General features: G+C 43.3%; 1 protein-coding gene across 2 annotated transcripts in view; it reads left to right on the top strand.

Moving 5' to 3' along the window:
• The window catches only part of LOC124594875 (UDP-sugar transporter UST74c), a 131,311-nt gene that overhangs the window by 18,416 nt on the left and 93,833 nt on the right, over positions 1-19,062 (top strand). The window lies entirely within an intron of this gene.

The raw sequence follows: 19,062 nt of genomic DNA, 5'->3' as shown, positions 1-19,062 counted from the left end.
GCTTTACAAGAGGAGTGCTGTAACACGACCTAAACATGTATAATATTTACATTGGTTGTAAACATTTTACTTAACGTTCGCTGCCATTTGCGCACCTGTGCGCCCGGCCGATACTGGTGCACATGCCGTGGAAACGCCTGCGCGGCGAGAGACGCAGCTGTTGCGAGGCACCGTGATTTAGTCGGACACAGCCATTCGGTGAAGTTTATTCCGCAGGCGCTTTAAGAACGTATTGTTTTCAATTTTTACGGGTGCGGTTCGGGTTTTTTCCCTACAGTTTTTCTCTGTTGTTGGACTGAAAATGGAAAACAATCGTGACACGGCGGGTCCTTCAAAACCTAAGAAACGTAAAATACGAGACACAATAAACGTACAAAAACTAACGGATGCGGAATTATTACGAATATTAGAAGAAAGCGATTCGGAAACGGAATTGGCCAGTGGGGAGGACGGGTGGGAATCCAGTGAAGAGTCTGACGGAGCCGAGTTTACTTTGGATGAGTCTGTAGAAACGGCTGAGAATCCAAGCGACAGGGAAAGGGCAGAGAGAGTGGTAACAAGTGGTAACGTAGCTGATAAAAGTGTTGCATGGAAAAGAGAGCCAGTTGGAATGGTAAATTGCCCGTTTATAAAAAATGAGGGACTGCTAATTGAACCAACCGGAAATACTTCCTTAGATTATCTTCGCCTTTTGCTGACGAACGAATTTCTATTGAAAATTGTAGAAGGAACAATTCGAAACGCAGTTGAATTTTTCCTTTCTGTGGGAACCAAAGAACAATCACGAATTAATTGTTGGAAAGATGTGACGGTTAGCGAATTATTAGTGTTCTTGGGAGTTTTCCTGCACCTGGGAAATGTAAAGTTGAGTAAATTGCAGGACTATAGGAAAAATGACTCTTTATTTCTCGTGAAAGGAATTCCCGATAGTATTTCACGTAAACTTTTCTTCTTTTACTACATGCATTGCATTTTTCTGAAAAATCAAAACAGAGCGAACCAAAACCATCCGACAGGTTGTATAAAATACATCCAGTTATCAATTTTTTCAATGAAAGGATGTGCCAAGTGTACTACCCTTGATGGGAACTGTCACTGGACGAATCAATGATCCTTTGGTGTGGAAGGTTACCTTTCCGCCAATACATCAAAAATAAAAAGCACAAATACGGCATAAAGCTATATATTGTGACAACCCCCACTGGAATGGTCCTAAAATTCGCGGTATACAGTGGCATGCTGGACGATTAAAGAGGAAGAGGCAATGCGCAAACAATTGTTCTTCATTTACTAGATGAAAAGATGAATGCTGGTCACCACGTGTACATGGACAATTACTATAATACATTCGCATTGGCTAAATTGCTCCTGGACAAGAAGACTCATTGAACGGCAACTCTGAGGGCGAATAGGAAGGATACACCCAAGGAAATACAGAAGGCAAAATTAGGAAAAGGTGAAGCCGTTGCCAGATTTGCGTAAGGAGTTGATAGTTACGTGGCTTGATAAGAGGGAGGTTTGCTACATTTCGAATGCATTTAAAAATGAAATGGTTGAGGTTGAAAACAAAAGAAAGAAGAAGAAATCTAAGCCCTTGGCCATTGTAAACTACAATAAATTTATGTCGGGAGTTGATCGGCAAGATCAGATCTTATCATATTACCTCTCGGAACAAAAAAACCATACGCTGGTACAAGAAACTCTTTATCCACGTTATGGAAATGATGCTGACAAACGCACATGCCCCACACAATAAATATTCTGGCACAAAATGCCCCTCCAAGAATTTAGACTCAGTATTACAAGAGCGCTGTTGCCACCAAAGCAGGTAGAACGGCCAGTCAGAACGGCCAGTCAGAAATCCCCAAAATGTTGTGGTAAAACGAGAATCAACTGGAAAATCAAAAACACTGAGAAAAAGTGCAGATCATGCGCCAGACGAAGACAGCAAACAGTCAAGATTTATGATTGCCCAGATTGCCGAAATAAAGCAGGGTATTGTTTGAATTGTTGTGTTATTCACCACCTCTAAAGGCAGCTAGCACTTTCTTTGTTCTTTCATTTTTCGACATTTATGCGTAGGTACTATTCTTAAACTTTGTATTTATTTTGTTTGAGTGTAATCGGTAAAGTTCTTGATTGTATCTTTTCTGAGATTTGACATACATTGTATTCCAGAAGTTTCTTCAAGATCTTGTGTTTGTTTTTGAATGCTGTTTCTACTATATTTTTTGTTCAATAAATATGTCGTTTGTCAGTACGACGTTTCGTTTTATTTTTAAATATAAAATAAAAATGTAGTACCCTGAACTGTCACAATTTTCAAGAAAAATAAACGAGACGCACTAGCGCGTTCATGACCACCCGCTACAGAAGGTTGCCTGATATGCCACTGACGCCTTAATGCGCCGCCCCCCCCCCCCCCCCCCAAAAAAAAAAAAAAAAAAAAAATAATTATTCACGAGAATAGATTTTATCTTTTACTTATAAAAGAAATTCATTTCATATTACTTTTAGCAATACAGTTTGATATTCTATTTAAAAAAATAAATGGTTACGTGTCAACGCAAGGCAATTACAGTGGCAGCGAACGTGCTAAAGTAGTCTTATGCGTTCCCATAATTACCAGTCCGAAGACTGGTTTGATGCAGCTCTCCATGCTACGCCTTTCCTGTGCGAGCCTCTTCATCTCCCAGTACCTACTGCAACCTACATCCTTCTGAATCTGCCTACTGTATTCATCTCTTGGTCAGCTTCTACGATTTTTACCCCCCACACTTCCCTTCAGTACTAAATTGGTTATCCCTCGATGTTTCGGAGTACGTCCTATCAACCGATACCTTGTTTTGGTGAGGTTGTGCCCCAAATTTCTTTTCTCTTGATTTCTGTTCGCTACCTCCTCATAAGTTACGTGCTCTACCCGTCTAATCCATAACATTCTTCTGTAGCACCACATTTCGAAAGCTTCTATTCTCTTTGTGTCTAAACTGTTATTCGTCCATTTTTCACTTTCATACATAGCTACACTCCCTACAAATACTTTTTAACATCAGACTTCATGACTCTTAAATCTATATTCGATAACAAAAAATATCTCTTTTTTAAAAATGCTTTTCTTCCCATTGCCAGTCTACATTTCATGTCGTCTCTACTTTGGCCATCATCCTTTATTTTGCTGCCCAAATAGCAAAACTCATTTATTGCTTTAAGTGCCTCGTTTCCTAATCTAATTCACCTGAGCATCATCTGATTTAATTCGACTACATTCCATTATCGTTGTTTTTGGCTTTTGTTGATGTTCATCTTAAATCCTCCTTTCAAGACGATGTCGGAAGTTCGACTTCTCTTCCATGTCCTTTGCTGACTGTGACAGAATTACAGTGTCATCGGTAAACCTCAAATTTTTTATTTTATTCCCTGAACTTTAATTCCTACTTCAAATTTTTCTTTGGTTTCCTTTACTGCTTGTTCAGTGTACAGTTTGAATAACAGGGGATTGGCTACAACCCTGTCTCGCTCCCTTTTGAACCATTGCTACTCTTTGATGCCCCTCAACTCTTATTACTGCCATCTAGTTTCTGTACAAGTTGGTAAATAGCGTTTGGCTCCCTGTATTTTACCCCTGCTGCCTTCAGAATTTCAAAGAGAGTATTCCATTCAACATTGTCAGAAGCTTTCTCTAAGCTATACATGTAGGTTTGTCTCTCCTTAACCCTTCTTGTAAGATAAATTCGAGGGTGAGTGTTGCATTGTGTGTTCCTACATTTCTCTGGAACCCACACTGAACGTCTACCGTTTTTTCTATTCTGCTGTAAATAATTCTTGTTAGTACTTCGGAACCATGATTTATTAAACTGATAGTTCGGTAATTTTCACATCTGTCAGCAAGTGCTTTCCTTGGAATTGCAATTATTACTTTCTTCTTGAAGTCTGGGTGTATCAGGCCTGTCTCATACATCTTGCGTACCAGAAGGAAGAGTTTTGTCATGGCCGTCTGTCCCTAGGCTATCAGTCGTTGTGACGGAGTATCATCTACTCCCGGGGCTTGTTTCGACCTAGGTCTTTCAGGGCTTTGTCAAATTCTTCTCGCAGTATCATATCACCCATTTCATCATCATCATCCACGCCCACTTCCCTTTCTATAACATTGCTTTCAAGTTTATCTCCCCATCTTAGCTCTTGATAATCATACAGTTGCTCCTCTTTTCCCCAAAGGCCTCTTTAATTTTCGTGTTGCAGTATCTATCTTTTTTCCTAATGAAATGTGCTGCTAAATCCTTAAATTTATCCGCTAGCCATTCGTGCTTAGCCATTTTGCACTCCCTGTCAATCTGATGTTTTGGACGTTTGTATTCCTTCTCGCCTGTTTCATTTGCTGCATTTTTATATTTCCTCCTTTCATCAATTAAATTCAATATCTCTTGTATTATCCAAGGATTCCTACTAGCCTCTGTTTTTTTACCTATTTGATACTTAGGTGCCTTCACTATTTCGTCTCTTAAAGCTGCGCATTCGTTTTCTACTGTATTCCTGTACACTATTCTAGACAACCGTTGCCTAATACTTCGCGTCTGGTTCTTTCAACGTATCCAGGTTGCATCTCCTTAACTTCCTATCTTTTTCCAATTTTTTTCAGTTTTAATCTATAGTTCGTGACCAGTAAATTGTGGTCAGAGTCCACATGTGCCCCTGGAAATGTTTTACAATTTAAAACTTGGTTTTTAAATTTCTGTCGTACTATTATATAATCAGTCTGAGAGCTTTCGATTTCTTGAGGTTTCTTCCACGTGTACAACCTTCTTTTATGATTCTTAAACCCGAATGGGGGACTATTTTACCTCCGGAAAATTTTACCGAAGAGGACGATATCATCATTTAACCATATAGTAGAGCTGCATGCCTTCGGGAAAAGTTACTGCTGTAGTTTCCTCTTACTTTCACCCGTTCGCTGTACCAGTTCAGTAAGGCCGTTTTGGTTATTTTACAAGGTCAGATCAGTCAATCATCCAGACTGTTGTCCCTGCAACTACTGAAAAGGCTGGTGTCCCTCTTCAGGAACCACACTTTTGTCTGACCTCTGAACATCTACCCCTCCGTTATGGTTGCACCTACGGTACGGCTATCTGTATCGGTGAGGCACGCAAACACTAGTGTTTGCGGATGTCGCTCATTGACACGGCACGACACAAAATGATGATGGACGATGCCAGCGGTGGAATTTCCAGCAGCGACAAGAGCTTGTAGTAATTCTAAATTGTAACTGAACTTGGAATAATCATTAGTAAGTAAGGTGGCATCTGAAAAAAAATCATATCCGCTCATAAAAAAGAGTAGCATAAAACTTGCTCTCACTGCAACCGAAATCAGTTCATGTAAATTTGGAATTTCAGTCTGGATATGTGAGAGAAACATTACAAGAAACAAGTCGCCACCCTGTGATTCTTCAAGAGAAGCTTCTTTTCCTCCAGGAAGGTCTCAGTGTTTGAGCGAGGTGGCGCAGTGGTTAGCACACTGGACTCGCATTCGGGAGGACGACGGTTAAATCCCGTCTCCGGCCATCCTGATTTAGGTTTTCCGTGATTTCCCTAAACCGCTTCAGGCAAATGCCGGGATGGTTCCTTTGAAAGGGCACGGCCGATTTCCTTCCCCATCCTTCCCTCACCCGAGCTTGTGCTCCGTCTCTAATGACCTCGTTGTCGACGGGACGTTAAACACTAATCTCATCATCATCATCAGGTCTCAGTGTTTAAAGTTAGACTGCACCCTACGGTCTTGCAACAGACGGACGACGTCTATGGATCCGTCCCTTTATTCTTTCTGTTTACGGGACTGACTTGCGCCTTTTTCTAGTCACGTGGGACCATTCACTTCGCAAGAGATTATCCCTAAATATGAAATAAGAAAGTGGCTGGTCTGTAACTTAATGTAGTCTAACTGTAATTCCATGATTAAAATAGTAATTTAACAGAATTGCGTTATCGAGAGCTGGCTGAATCACATTTGCGACTATGAAATTACACCTTGCTCTGAATGTGTTTCAACGAGTTTAAGTGGTAAAACGTGCAGCGTGGTGCGTCTTAAGTATAATTAGCTAAAAGTTGTTGCTCTCTGCGCAGACAAACTGATATATCATTTGGTGTGTCAGTACAAAATATGTATGTTTGGTCATTTATAGATTTATTAGTCACCGCCCTGTTCCATCATCAATTACACCTTTAGGCATGTCTCGCCAGTGCAACTCTGAAGAACCCTAAAATGAGATCCTAATGCAGAGTTCACCAGGATAATACTTACCGCAAATGGAACAAAACAGCAGAATTTGTAACAGCCTTACATTCATGTGAGATACGCTGACGAGCTGCAGTGGCGGAATTATAATTTGTAACACCGCCTTCTACACAGAAGAGCCAAAGAAACTTTACACCTAACTAATATAGTGTAGGGCCGACGCGAGCACGCAGAAGTGCCGCAACACGACGTGGCGTGGACTCGACTAATGTCTGTCCATAAATCCCTAAGAGTACGAGAGGGTGGAGACATCTTCTGAACAGCACATTGCGAGGCATGCCAAATCTGCTCAATAATGTTCATGTCTGCGGAGTTTGGTGGCCAGCGGAAGTGTTTAAACTCAGAAGAGTGTTCCTGGAACCACTCTGTAGCAGTTCTGGACGTGTGGGTTGTCGCATTGCCCTGTCGGAATTGCCCAATTCCGTCGGAATGTACAGGATGCAAGTGATCAGACACGATGCTTATGTACGTGTCACCTATTAGAATCTCATCTAGACGTAACAGAAGTCTCATATCACTCCAACTGCACACGCCACACACCGTCACAAGAGCCCCCACCAGCTTGAACAGGCCCCTGCTGATGCGCGGAGTCCATGGATTCATGAGGTTATCTCCATACCCGTACACGTCCATCCGCTTGATACAATCTGAAACGAGACTCGTCCGACCAGGCAACAAGTTTTCAGTCATCAACAGTCTAATGTCGGTGTTAACGGGCCCCGGCGAGGCGTAAAGCTTTGTGTCGTGCAGACGTACATGGAGGGGCCTTCGGCTCCGAAAGCCCATATCGATGATATGTCGTTGAATGGTTCGCACGCTGACACTAGTTCGTGGCCCAGCATTGAAATGTGCAGCAATTTGCGGAAGGGCTGCACTCCTGTCACGGTGAACGATTCTCTTCAGTCGTCGTTGGTCTCGTTCTTTTTCCGGCCGCAGCGATGTCGGAGATTTGATGTTATACCGGATTCCTGATATTCACAGTAACACTCGTGAAATGGTCGTATGGGAAAATCCCCACTTCATCGTCACCCCAGAGATGCTGTGTCCCATCGCTCGTGTGCTGACTATAACACCATGCTCAAACTCACTCAAATCTTGGTAACCTGACATTGTAGCAGCAGTAACCGATGTAACAACTGCGCCAAACACTGTTTTATATAGGCGTTGCCGAGCGCAGCGTCGTATTCTGCCTTTTACGTATCTCTGTATTCGAATATGCATACCTATACCAGTTTCTTTGGCGCTTCAGGGTATAGTTCACCACGTTTGTTATAGTCGTTGAACTACACTCTTGGAAATGGAAAAAAGAACACATTGACACCGGTGTGTCAGACCCACCATACTTGCTCCGGACACTGCGAGAGGGCTGTACAAGCAATGATCACACGCACGGCACAGCGGACACACCAGGAACCGCGGTGTTGGCCGTCGAATGGCGCTAGCTGCGCAGCATTTGTGCACCGCCGCCGTCAGTGTCAGCCAGTTTGCCGTGGCATACGGAGCTCTATCGCAGTCTTTAACACTGGTAGCATGCCGCGACAGCGTGGACGTGAACCGTATGTGCAGTTGACGGACTTTGAGCGAGGGCGTAGAGTGGGCATGCGGGAGGCCGGGTGGACGTACCGCCGAATTGCTCAACACGTGGGGCGTGAGGTCTCCACAGTACATCGATGTTGTCGCCAGTGGTCGGTGGAATGTGCACGTGCCCGTCGAACTGGGACCGGACCGCAGCGACGCACGGATGCACGCCAAGACCGTAGGATCCTACGCAGTGCCGTAGGGGACTGCACCGCCACTTCCCAGCAAATTAGGGACACTGTTGCTCCTGGGGTATCGGCGAGGACCATTCGCAACCGTCTCCATGAAGCTGGGCTACGGTCCCGCACACCGTTAGGCCGTCTTCCGCTCACGCCCCAACATCGTGCAGCCCGCCTCCAGTGGTGTCGCGACAGGCGTGAATGGAGGGACGAATGGAGACGTGTCGTCTTCAGCGATGAGAGTCGCTTCTGCCTTGGTGCCAATGATGGTCGTATGCGTGTTTGGCGCCGTGCAGGTGAGCGCCACAATCAGGACTGCATACGACCGAGGCACACAGGGCCAACACCCGGCATCATGGTGTGGGGAGCGATCTCCTACACTGGCCGTACACCACTGGTGATCGTCGAGGGGACACTGAATAGTGCACGGTACATCCAAACCGTCATCGAACCCATCGTTCTACCATTCCTAGACCGGCAAGGGAACTTGCTGTTCCAACAGGACAATGCACGTCCGCATGTATCCCGTGCCACCCAACGTGCTCTAGAAGGTGTAAGTCAACTACCCTGGCCAGCAAGATCTCCGGATCTGTCCCCCATTGAGCATGTTTGGGACTGGATGAAGCGTCGTCTCATGCGGTCTGCACGTCCAGCACGAACGCTGGTCCAACTGAGGCGCCAGGTGGAAATGGCATGGCAAGCCGTTCCACAGGACTACATCCAGCATCTCTACGATCGTCTCCATGGGAGAATAGCGGCCTGCATTGCTGCGAAAGGTGGATATACACTGTACTAGTGCCGACATTGTGCATGCTCTGTTGCCTGTGTCTATGTGCCTGTGGGTCTGTCAGTGTGATCATGTGATGTATCTGACCCCAGGAATGTGTCAATAAAGTTTCCCCTTCCTGGGACAATGAATTCACGGTGTTCTTATTTCAATTTCCAGGAGTGTATTTGGTAAATTGGCTTGATTTCTCTCTTTTTCTTCAGGAAACAAGTATACACAATAATTTATGTCAATTTTATTTTATTCTTATGATTTAGTTCTATAAGGTTGAGTTGTTATTTACATTTTAACACTTTCTCAAGGAAGCGGGTGTAAGTGCCTATGTCATCTGACCTATTTTTTCTTCTGAGCTATGAATATTAATCTTGGAAGAAACACTGAATATTAATTTTACGACATAACTCTGTGCATACATAATTATGTCATCTGAATCCTCTGCTGCCATTTAATACTTGGTCAGCCCTCCATGTTTCTTAATCACCACTTTGCGCCGTGTGGGCATTGAGAGAATTAACTTTTTAAAACATCCCTCGCTGCGTTCGTGTAACCACGCACGGACACGAGTCTCCAACAGTTCCTGTCCATTCCGTGGCTTCTTTTGTGTGACGTCATTTCGTATAATCTTCCAAAAGTTTTCAGGTCATTTTAAAGTTTGAACTCCTTTTTGACTAAAGAAAGTTTTTATCCGATGTGTAGAAATTCGTAACAATGAAGTTGGAACATCTTCTGCTTCAAGCTTGATACAAGCATAGATCACACGACTTACCTTCAGAGCTCTATGGCAAGGAGCAGAATTATCCTGGAAAATGCAACTGGAAACATCCCCAAACTCCTCTCTTCCTGTGATCAGAAGCATCCTTTCAAGGATGCTGATGTATAAATTTGTCCTGACTTTTCCGCCTTGTTGGCCGAGAGGTTCTAGGCGCTTTAGTCCGGAACCGCGCGACTGCTAAGGTCGCAGGTTCGAATCCTGCCTCGGGCATGGATGTGTGTGTTGTCCTTAGGTTAGTTAAGTTTAAATAGTTCTAAGCTCTAGGGGACTGATGACCTCAGATGTTAAGTCCCATAGTGCTCCAAAGCCATTTGTATTGACTTTGCCGTTTATGAAGCCTACATGACCTACTTCGTGGGTAGAAATGCATCCACAGACCATCTGTTCTGCTGGATGTTTGACTGTTTGTGTTATACACCAAGGCAAAAATTCTTGATTGGAAAGAATAGTTGAAACAAATTGGAAGGTTGATTTATGAATCTGTACACAATCTAAGGTGACTTTAACTGATACCAACATCAACAGATCTTTAGTATTAATACATTCAAGGTCAATATTCATAATTTGCATTATGTACTGCTTCACATTAATTCCATTGTGCGTTGTCCTGATTATAAAAATTCCGATGCTGTACTGCTCCTCCGCTGCTCGCTCAAATTCCTCTTGTCTGCTCCGAACCTCCTGATGCAGGATTCTCGGTGGCGGGCGAAATGATGAACAGACAGGGACGCAAATCTCACAAATGCGAATTAATTTTACCTTTCTAATAACTTTTTATAACAGTTTTAATGTACGGTTGAGATATACATTTTTTTAACAATGCTGGTCCGACGGGTTCTAGCATACGTCCGTACGCTACCACTTATAGCAACAAATAGGTGAAGATACAGGAATTAACAAAATGAAGAGCGTATTTCTTCTTTTTTTCGTGCAGATGTACCAAAACATTATCCTTGCCGCGAAACAACTAATTAATTTACCTTTGGCGTTGTGTATATCCCATTCAGCTTACATGTAACTTACTTGTATAAAAAGAAAAGAACGAAAAAATTTTATTCAACACACTTTCGAGGATGCTGATGTATAAATTTGCACTGACTGTGCCATTTATGAAGCCTGCACGGCCTGGCCTACTTCGTGGGTAGAAATGCATCTGCAGACCATCTGCCCTGCTGGATGTTTGACTGTTTTTGTTACACACCAAGGCAAAAATTCTTCACCTACTCTTCGATGCACGAGCACTTTGGCATCAGACGCCTGCAGATTAAATTTAGACTGATCTGAAAAAATTACTCTGTTCCACATCTCCGCCGTTCGTGTCACATGTGCTTTTGGCCATTTTAGCCGTTGTTGCAGCATCGTTCTTGTCAGTAAAGGCTTCTTTCTAGGTCGACAGGCAGCGAGTCCAGCTTCCAGACGCCTGTTCCTAACTGTTCTGCTGGATACTGAAATGTCATGAATTTCGTTCCAGTGTCGCTTTAGTGTAGAGAAATTATCTTGTTGCCAGTATACGTCCTTTTAGTGCCTCTTCTGTTTCACGGTCAACATTTCCTTTCCCACTGTGTGTTTTCCGTAACCTCGAAGTTGTAGACTGATTAAAACATATCTTAGAGGATATATTAAAACCTATCTTAGAGGATATATCGCGTGTGCTGAGACCAGCTGACGCACAAGAAAGTATAGCAGCTTTCTTCTTCGGCATTAATTCCTGCCCATCTTTTCACCTCAATGTGTCAACACAAAATGGCTGTATGGACACTGCTTTATTGTACACACATCAAAAAAGTGTTGCATCACCCATGTTCCCAGAACTTCTTAAGATAGACGTTGACTGTGGATATTGTATCACAGACATAGTCCCTTTGACTGTTCAGAGATGTCACTACACCTGCCCAAAGATTTAAACAATCATGCATGAACAGTGCCTATTAGACGGAGGGGGTCCGCCAGCCGAACAGTTCCAGTCATTCCACCAGGAAGGAGGTACACGGCCTGTGTTGTCTGTAGTTCAACCATGCCTAAACGGTCAATACGGCGATTCGATCGCGTACGCGTTGTTACTTTGTGCCACGAAGGGCTCTCAACAAGGGAAGTGTGCTTGCGCCTCGGAGTGAACCAAAGCGATGTTGTTCGGACGTGGAGGAGATACAGAGAAACCGGAACAGTCCATGACATGCCTCGCTCAGGCCACCCAAGGGCTAGAACTGCAGTAGATGACCGCTACCTACGGATTAGGACTAGGAGGAATCCTGACAGCAACGCCATGTTGAATAATGCTTTTCGTGCAGCTACAGGACGTCGTGTTACGACTCAAACTGTGCGCAACAGGCTCCATGATGCGCAACTTCACTCCCGACGTCCATGGCGAGGGCAATCTTTGCAAACACGACACCATGCAGCGCGGTACAGATGGGTCCAACAACATTCCGAATGGACTGCTCAGGATTGGCATAACGTTCTCTTCACCGATGAGTGTCGCACATGCCTTCAATCAGACACTCGTCGAAGACGTGTTTGGAGGCAACCCGGTCAGGCTGAACGCCTTATACACACTGTCCAGCGAGTGCAGTCCTGTTTTGGGGTGACATTATGTGGGGCCGGCGTACGCCGCTGGTGGTCATGGAAGGCGCCGTAACGGCTGTAAGATACGTGAATACCATCCTCCAACTGATAATGCAACCATATTGGCAGCATATTGGCGAGGCATTCGTTTTCATGGACAATAATTCGCTCCCCCATCGTTCACATCTTGTGATTGACTTCCTTCAGGATTATGACATCGCTCGACTAGAGTGGCCAGCATGTTCTCCAGACATGAACCTTATCGAACATGCCTAGAATAGATTGAAAAGGGCTGTTTATGGACGACGTGACCCACCAACCACTCTCAGGGATCTACGCCGAATCGCCGTTGAGGAGTGGGGCAATCTGGACCAACAGTGCCACGACGAATACAGTGCCACGACGAATACAGGCATGCATCAGTGAAAGAGGACGTGCTACTGGATGTTAGAGGTACTGGTGTGTACAGCAATTTGGACGACCACCTCTGAAGGTCGCGCTGTGTAGCGGTACAACAAGCAATGTGTGGTTTTCATGAGCAATAAAAAGGGCGGAAATGATGTTTATGTAGATCTCTATTCCAATTTTCTGCACAGGTTCCGGAACTCGAGGTGATGCAGAACTGTTTTTTGATGTGTGTAGATAACAACTGTGGCAACAAGGTGTTGGATATTGCTGGAAAAAGATGTAATAGGAATGAAACAGTAAAGGCAAGAATATGTAATTGACGCGTTAATAACAATAGACCGGCATAACCTGAAGCAGGCAGCCGCCAAAGACAAAATTATGAGGAAATAATTAGTGATGCATAAAGAATTCCACCACTGTAAAATCCACGATTGTCTACTGGTTTGGAAATTTGACGTAACTAATTAAAGAATGTCGTATGGTATTGTTGGCTGACAGAATGATAAGGCAGATTCAGCCGCCTAATTGAGTATGTTTCTTGTCCATCGCGCACAATGACATTTTCGCAAAGTGTGATAGTTGTTTATTTATGTGTTCTTGTTAAATGTAAGTGATTGTGAATGGGCATGTGTCCTCTGATGTCTTGCTTGTGCTGGTTGATAGTGAGAGAAGCGAAAGGGTGAATCTCGATGCCGACAAGTAACGAACTCCAGCTGAATAGCACCGTGCTTAACATCTCCATGCGACCGACGGACCACCATTAATAGGTTCGCATGCCCTCACTTTATAATACTCAGCAGAGAGGTTAGAATTTGAACTCAGGACATTGACGTATAGACTGGTTGCTAGTAAGTTAACGCCATCATCTTCCCTGCCCTTTGCCGCAAGGGCAAAGAGAAAGCAGCCACATGGGGTACCAATGCAGTTACCAATTCGAGTCCTGGCCACGCCCATCGTTGCGTAACTTCGGTGATCTGACGAGAATCTTATACTCAACGAGGCAAGGCCGTTGGCGTCGCGACTAAGTAATGTAAATGGATAAACACTGCCTTCGAAGAATTTCTATTGCCCTAACTGTTTACTGTAATTTATAGACAAATAGGTGTGTAGTGGCGGCCGGTTATCATTTCCTAATATGCCACATCAGACTGTAAATATTGCACTAATGGCCATTTTTCTTCGAATTCGAGCTGGAAATTACATTAAAAGTACACCATTTCTCTACAAATGCTGGTATGCAAAGAAAACGGATAAAAACATGTTTTGTAACGCTCTCCTTGCGACAACTACACACCAGTATCGAGTGCTGAAATGATGGTCAGCCTAATTACGATCAAGTCAGGGAAGGGATACAGCTGTCTGTTTTCGACTTTGTATGCTCTAATGTGACGTCATCCCTTCCGGCACCACGTATGCTACGTTGCTCACAGCATCAGGCAAATATTTTTCTTTGAGATTGTGCGTAGCGTATTGTACAAGCGTAGAGTATGAGGAATTTTTAGGAAGTTTGTCATAACGTCACTGCAACGATACCTGCCGTTATCAATATATCTTTTTTCATTTTATTTTATTCCTCGCGGTGTTAAACTATTAAACGTAATAATTTAAATATATATACGTAAAATTAATGTATTCAATTTATTAATGATTAGTACTCTTGTAAGTCAGAAGGTAGTAAAAAAAAAAAAAAAAACAAGTATACAAGTATTTCTTTGCAACCATTTGCATGTAACATACTTTACAGCATTATACTTAAAAGAGTAGAAACACCACTGCAGGGTGATTTAGGTGAATTTCAATGTGCGTTTAGGAACGCCAGATCAAGTTTTGAACGAATATTTGATCTGAAGTCAATCATTTGCCGAAGATTACTAAATTCAAAAGATGTGTGCAGATTTACTAGAGGCCATCGATTCCATTTACATAAACTATAAATAAAATACAACTATATGAGTAGTAGCAGGTTGATGGCCCCTTCAAGTCCCTAGAAACTTTCGCCTGAGTGGGCCGTAGGAAAAAGTAAAGTGCTATCTAAATATTTACGCGTGGAGTATGACAAATTTTTGAGAAGCCAATTTTGTAACGACGTCGTGGCCGAGAGGTCTAACGCACAGACTGGCAATTCGTCGACTTAGGTTTGATATCTGCTGTTACCAACACTTCTTTAAATTTTATTTACGGTCAAAGGGCTGGCTGGCCTCTGCAATTTAAAAAAAAAAAGCTGAGTGAATGTTCAACGATCAAATTGAAGGGGTGTCATGTGACGTCCGCCCAAATACGAGTTCCCCCTTTCAAGCAAATAGTCTGTCGCTTGACAGATAGCATATAATACCAAACACGTGCTCACGCGTAGGACTTAACTTAAAAATACAATAATATTTTTGTTGCTACGTGAAGGTAAGTTTTGTAAGTCGACATACTTGGACACTAACACGTGAGTCATCCATTTTATTCCGACGCTGTAAACAACTTTTATTATTGAATGCAGCTCTGTAGTCGCTAGCAGTAACGATACGTTGATACAGTATCTAACATTTTGGCCGGAACTTTTCAAGGTGGCACACGTAGTTAGATTCCGTAAGACACGCTTTCGAAATGTATGAACTGCAATCATTTGAAAGCCAATGTCGGATCCATACGAGATGATGACAATGAACGCAGCCAAAAACTCAGTACCTCCTACTTACATCAGCATCAGAAATTAAGTAATTATCCACCCATCTAACAAGTATTAGAGACAATCCATAATAAATGGCAACAAATGTGAAATTGTATTTTATTACGTATAAATCGCTCAGCGATGTTGGAATGAAGTAAACACTGTCTGAAGTGGCTGAGAAGTTAGTTGCATCGGACTCGATACAAAAACACGAAAGAGACCTGTTGGAGCCGGCCGGTGTGGCCGAGCGGTTCTAGGCGCTTCAGTCTGGAACCGCGCGACCGCTACGGTCGCAGGTTCGAATCCTGCCTCGGGCATGGATGTGTGTGATGTCCTTAGGTTAGTTAGGTTTAGGTAGTTCTAAGTTCTAGGGGACTGATGACCTCAGATGTTAAGTCCCATAGTGCTCAGAGCCATTTGAACCATTTTCAGACCTGTTGGGTCTTGCCCACTCGTCTCGTGTAGGGTGCCTAAGGGATGCTGCGTTCTCGGTATACTATTCAATAATTCAAGCAAATAACATCAGTAGTTTTATTTCTATAAAGCAGATTGACAATACTTAACTTTAATGTACAAAGATGTAGCAAGCGATGAGCGACATGCAACATAAATCCGAGTCCTTGCTATACACATTGCTCCTGCAAGTTAGATACACGTTACCACTAACTGGTCTCGTCGCACTCTCTGCTAGGCCGTCCACCAATGTCCGGCCGAGGCTGGGAGGAGCGGCGTTTATATTCACTTCTTGCAGTGGTCGCTCCTAGCGCGGCCCGTATCAGCGGGCTATTGGCTGACGTTTCCTCACCGCCTTCTCTGGTCTTGCGTTCTTTCTCTTCGTTCCGGCGCTTGTGGTTACTCCAGAACAAAACCTACTGCACGACTAGCAAGAACAACGGACCACGATTTCATAAATGAAAGGTGGATATTGTGTAAGATGCTTCCAGATATCCCTGTAGCGTTGATGCACAGGCAAAAAGTATTCCAAAAATTGTCTGTCATAATAGCCAAACAGAATTTTAACAGTGGTCGTTTTAGAATCCGCCCATACAGAATGTTCAAAGAGGAATGGTCAATATTCAGGGATATAATATCCTATACAGGAAGGAATGGTCAGTATTCAGGGATACGACAGGAACTATCAGTGGAAGCAAGAAAAGTCAAGTAGACTTGGGCTCTAAAATGCATATCTTAAGAGCTACGAGCACTTGTTCATCTTCGCTGCCGTGAAACACTTATCCTGCTTTTAAGGCACGCTTTTTAGAGCCCATGTTTACTACACTTTTTTGCTTCGAATGATCGTTCCTGTTTTATCACTGAGTATTGACCATCCCTCCTGGAACACTTTGTATAGGATACATCTTCCACCGAGACCATTGCGCATCTGCGACAGTGAAGAAGAAGAAAAAGGAGAAGTTGAAGAATCGAAACACTTGCCCCACTGTTGCAGTATTAACCGAGAAAAAAAACTGTTTAACTGATAAAACAGTTAGTGATTGAAAATGTGATACTTCGGAGATATGATTATGAAATTCATAAATGGCTGTACAAGTTAAGTAAGGAAAAAACGGTTTTGTAGTCCTCTGATTTGCATTTTCTATGTCACTTAAATACAGGGTGATTCAAAAAGAATACCACAACTTTAGGAATTTAAAACTCTGCAACGACAAAAGGCAGAGCTAAGCACTATCTGTCGGCGAATTAAGGGAGCTATAAAGTTTCATTTAGTTGTACATTTGTTCGCTTGAGGCGCTGTTGACTAGGCGTCAGCGTCAGTTGATGCTAAGATGGCGACCGCTCAACAGAAAGCTTTTTGTGTTATTGAGCACGGCAGAAGTGAATCGACGACAGTTGTTCAGCGTGCATTTCGAACGAAGTATGGTGTTAAACCTCCTGATAGGTCGTGTATTAAACGTTGGTATAAACAGTTTACAGAGAATGGGTGTTTGTGCAAAGGGAAAAAGTTCTGGACGGCCGAGAACGAGTGATGAAAATGTAACACGCATCCAGCAAGCATTTGTTCGCAGCCCAGGAAAATCGACTCGCAGAGCTAGCAGAGAGCTGCAAATTCCACAATCAACTGTATGGAGAGTCCTACGAAAAAGGTTAGTTATGAAACCTTATCGTCTGAAATTGGTTCAAGCACTGTCTGCAGCTGATAAGATTAAACGAATCGATTTCTGTGATTTTATCCTTGCTCAAATGGAAACAGATGAATCTTTCGTTTCAAAGATGTGTTTAGTGATGAAGCAACTTTCCACACTAAAGGGAAAGTCAACCGTCACAATGTCTGTATGTGGGGCACTGAGAATCCGCGGGAAACAACTCAGTATGAACGTGACTCGCCTAAGGTGAACGTTTTCTGTGCCATTTCAGCCAATAAAGTTTTTGGTCCCGTTTTCTTCGAAGGTGCTACTGTAACTGGACTACAGTATCTGGAGATGTTAGAGAATTGGCTGTTCCCTCAGCTCGAACAAGAAGCACAACAATTCATATTTCAGCAGGATGGAGCGCCACCACATTGGCACTTATCTGTCCGTAACTACCTGAACGTCAACTACCCGAGGCGATGGATCGGCCGCCAGGCAGCCCGTGACAGAGCACTTCATCACTGGCCTCCAAGAAGCCCTGATCTTACCCCCTGCGATTTTTTCTTATGGGGGTATGTTAAGGATATGGTGTTTCGGCCACCTCTACCAGCCACCATTGATGATTTGAAACGAGAAATAACAGCAGCTATCCAAACTGTTATGCCTGATATGCTACAGAGAGTGTGGAACGAGTTGGAGTATCGGGTTGATATTGCTCGAGTGTCTGGAGGGGGCCATATGGAACATCTCTGAACTTGTGAAAAAAAACCTTTTTAAATACTCTTTGTACTGATGTATAACAGAAGGTTATATTATGTTTCTTTCATTAAATACACATTTTTAAAGTTGTGGTATTCTTTTTGAATCACCCTGTATAATAAGTGTTAATAAGTATCGCACCTACAATTCTGAATTATGGTTTTAAGTGATAACCCTGATATAAATATGCCATGCGACGTGGCTCAGTGTTTTAAGGCTCTAGACCAGTGGTCCTCGTACTTTTTTGCTAAAGAGCTCGGAACCTTGGGTCCCATATGCACCGATATTATTATTAATTGCTGACCTACATAAATTAGTTTGTTACGACCCCCCAGTACGCTAGCAGACTAGCTATTGTAAGGACGCGGTAAGTTGACGACCGGCTACCAAGCGCTGATCGTTAAAAGTCGGCATCATTCGGAACACTTCATCACAATAGTTCTCCCTTTCGGATTGCTGCCACCCTCAGCGACCCCAAAGTTGTGGCACTTCAATTGCCTGACTAAGTGTTGTGTTGTCTCATTTAGCGCACGATTGATTAGTTTCAGTGCATGAAGCAATATGACACACGATCACAAATGTTTACTAAATGTTTTTAATGTAATTTTATGTCTACTCATTGCGTTGTATTACAAAAGCCATAATAAGATTTCATATTCATTCCTACAGATATTTAGCGCATTTGAAGATGACCGCCTCCGTGCTGCGCATTCACAAGTTCATGTTGTTTCCGTGTCAAAATTTGTACCGTAGCTGCTTATCGGTACGAGTTGCGCACGCCCGTGAATTGTCAGAACTGGAAGACAAAAATAAAACATTGCCTCCCTGACGTCCTTAACCCCGCAGTGACGGCGCTTTTTAGCCCTCAGCCCCTGATATAAGCGACCAACTTTACTTAGCGTACGCCCAAATTCTCCGACGTCAGTTACAGTTTAGAACATCCTTACATACACTACGTGATCAAAAGTATCCAGACACCCCCG

The sequence above is a fragment of the Schistocerca americana genome, chromosome 2 (assembly GCF_021461395.2).
Source record: "Schistocerca americana isolate TAMUIC-IGC-003095 chromosome 2, iqSchAmer2.1, whole genome shotgun sequence".
NCBI classification, from domain to species: Eukaryota; Metazoa; Arthropoda; class Insecta; order Orthoptera; family Acrididae; genus Schistocerca; species Schistocerca americana.
The sequence above is the reverse complement of the archived record's forward strand: the minus strand, read 5'-3'. Positions and strand labels throughout refer to the sequence as shown.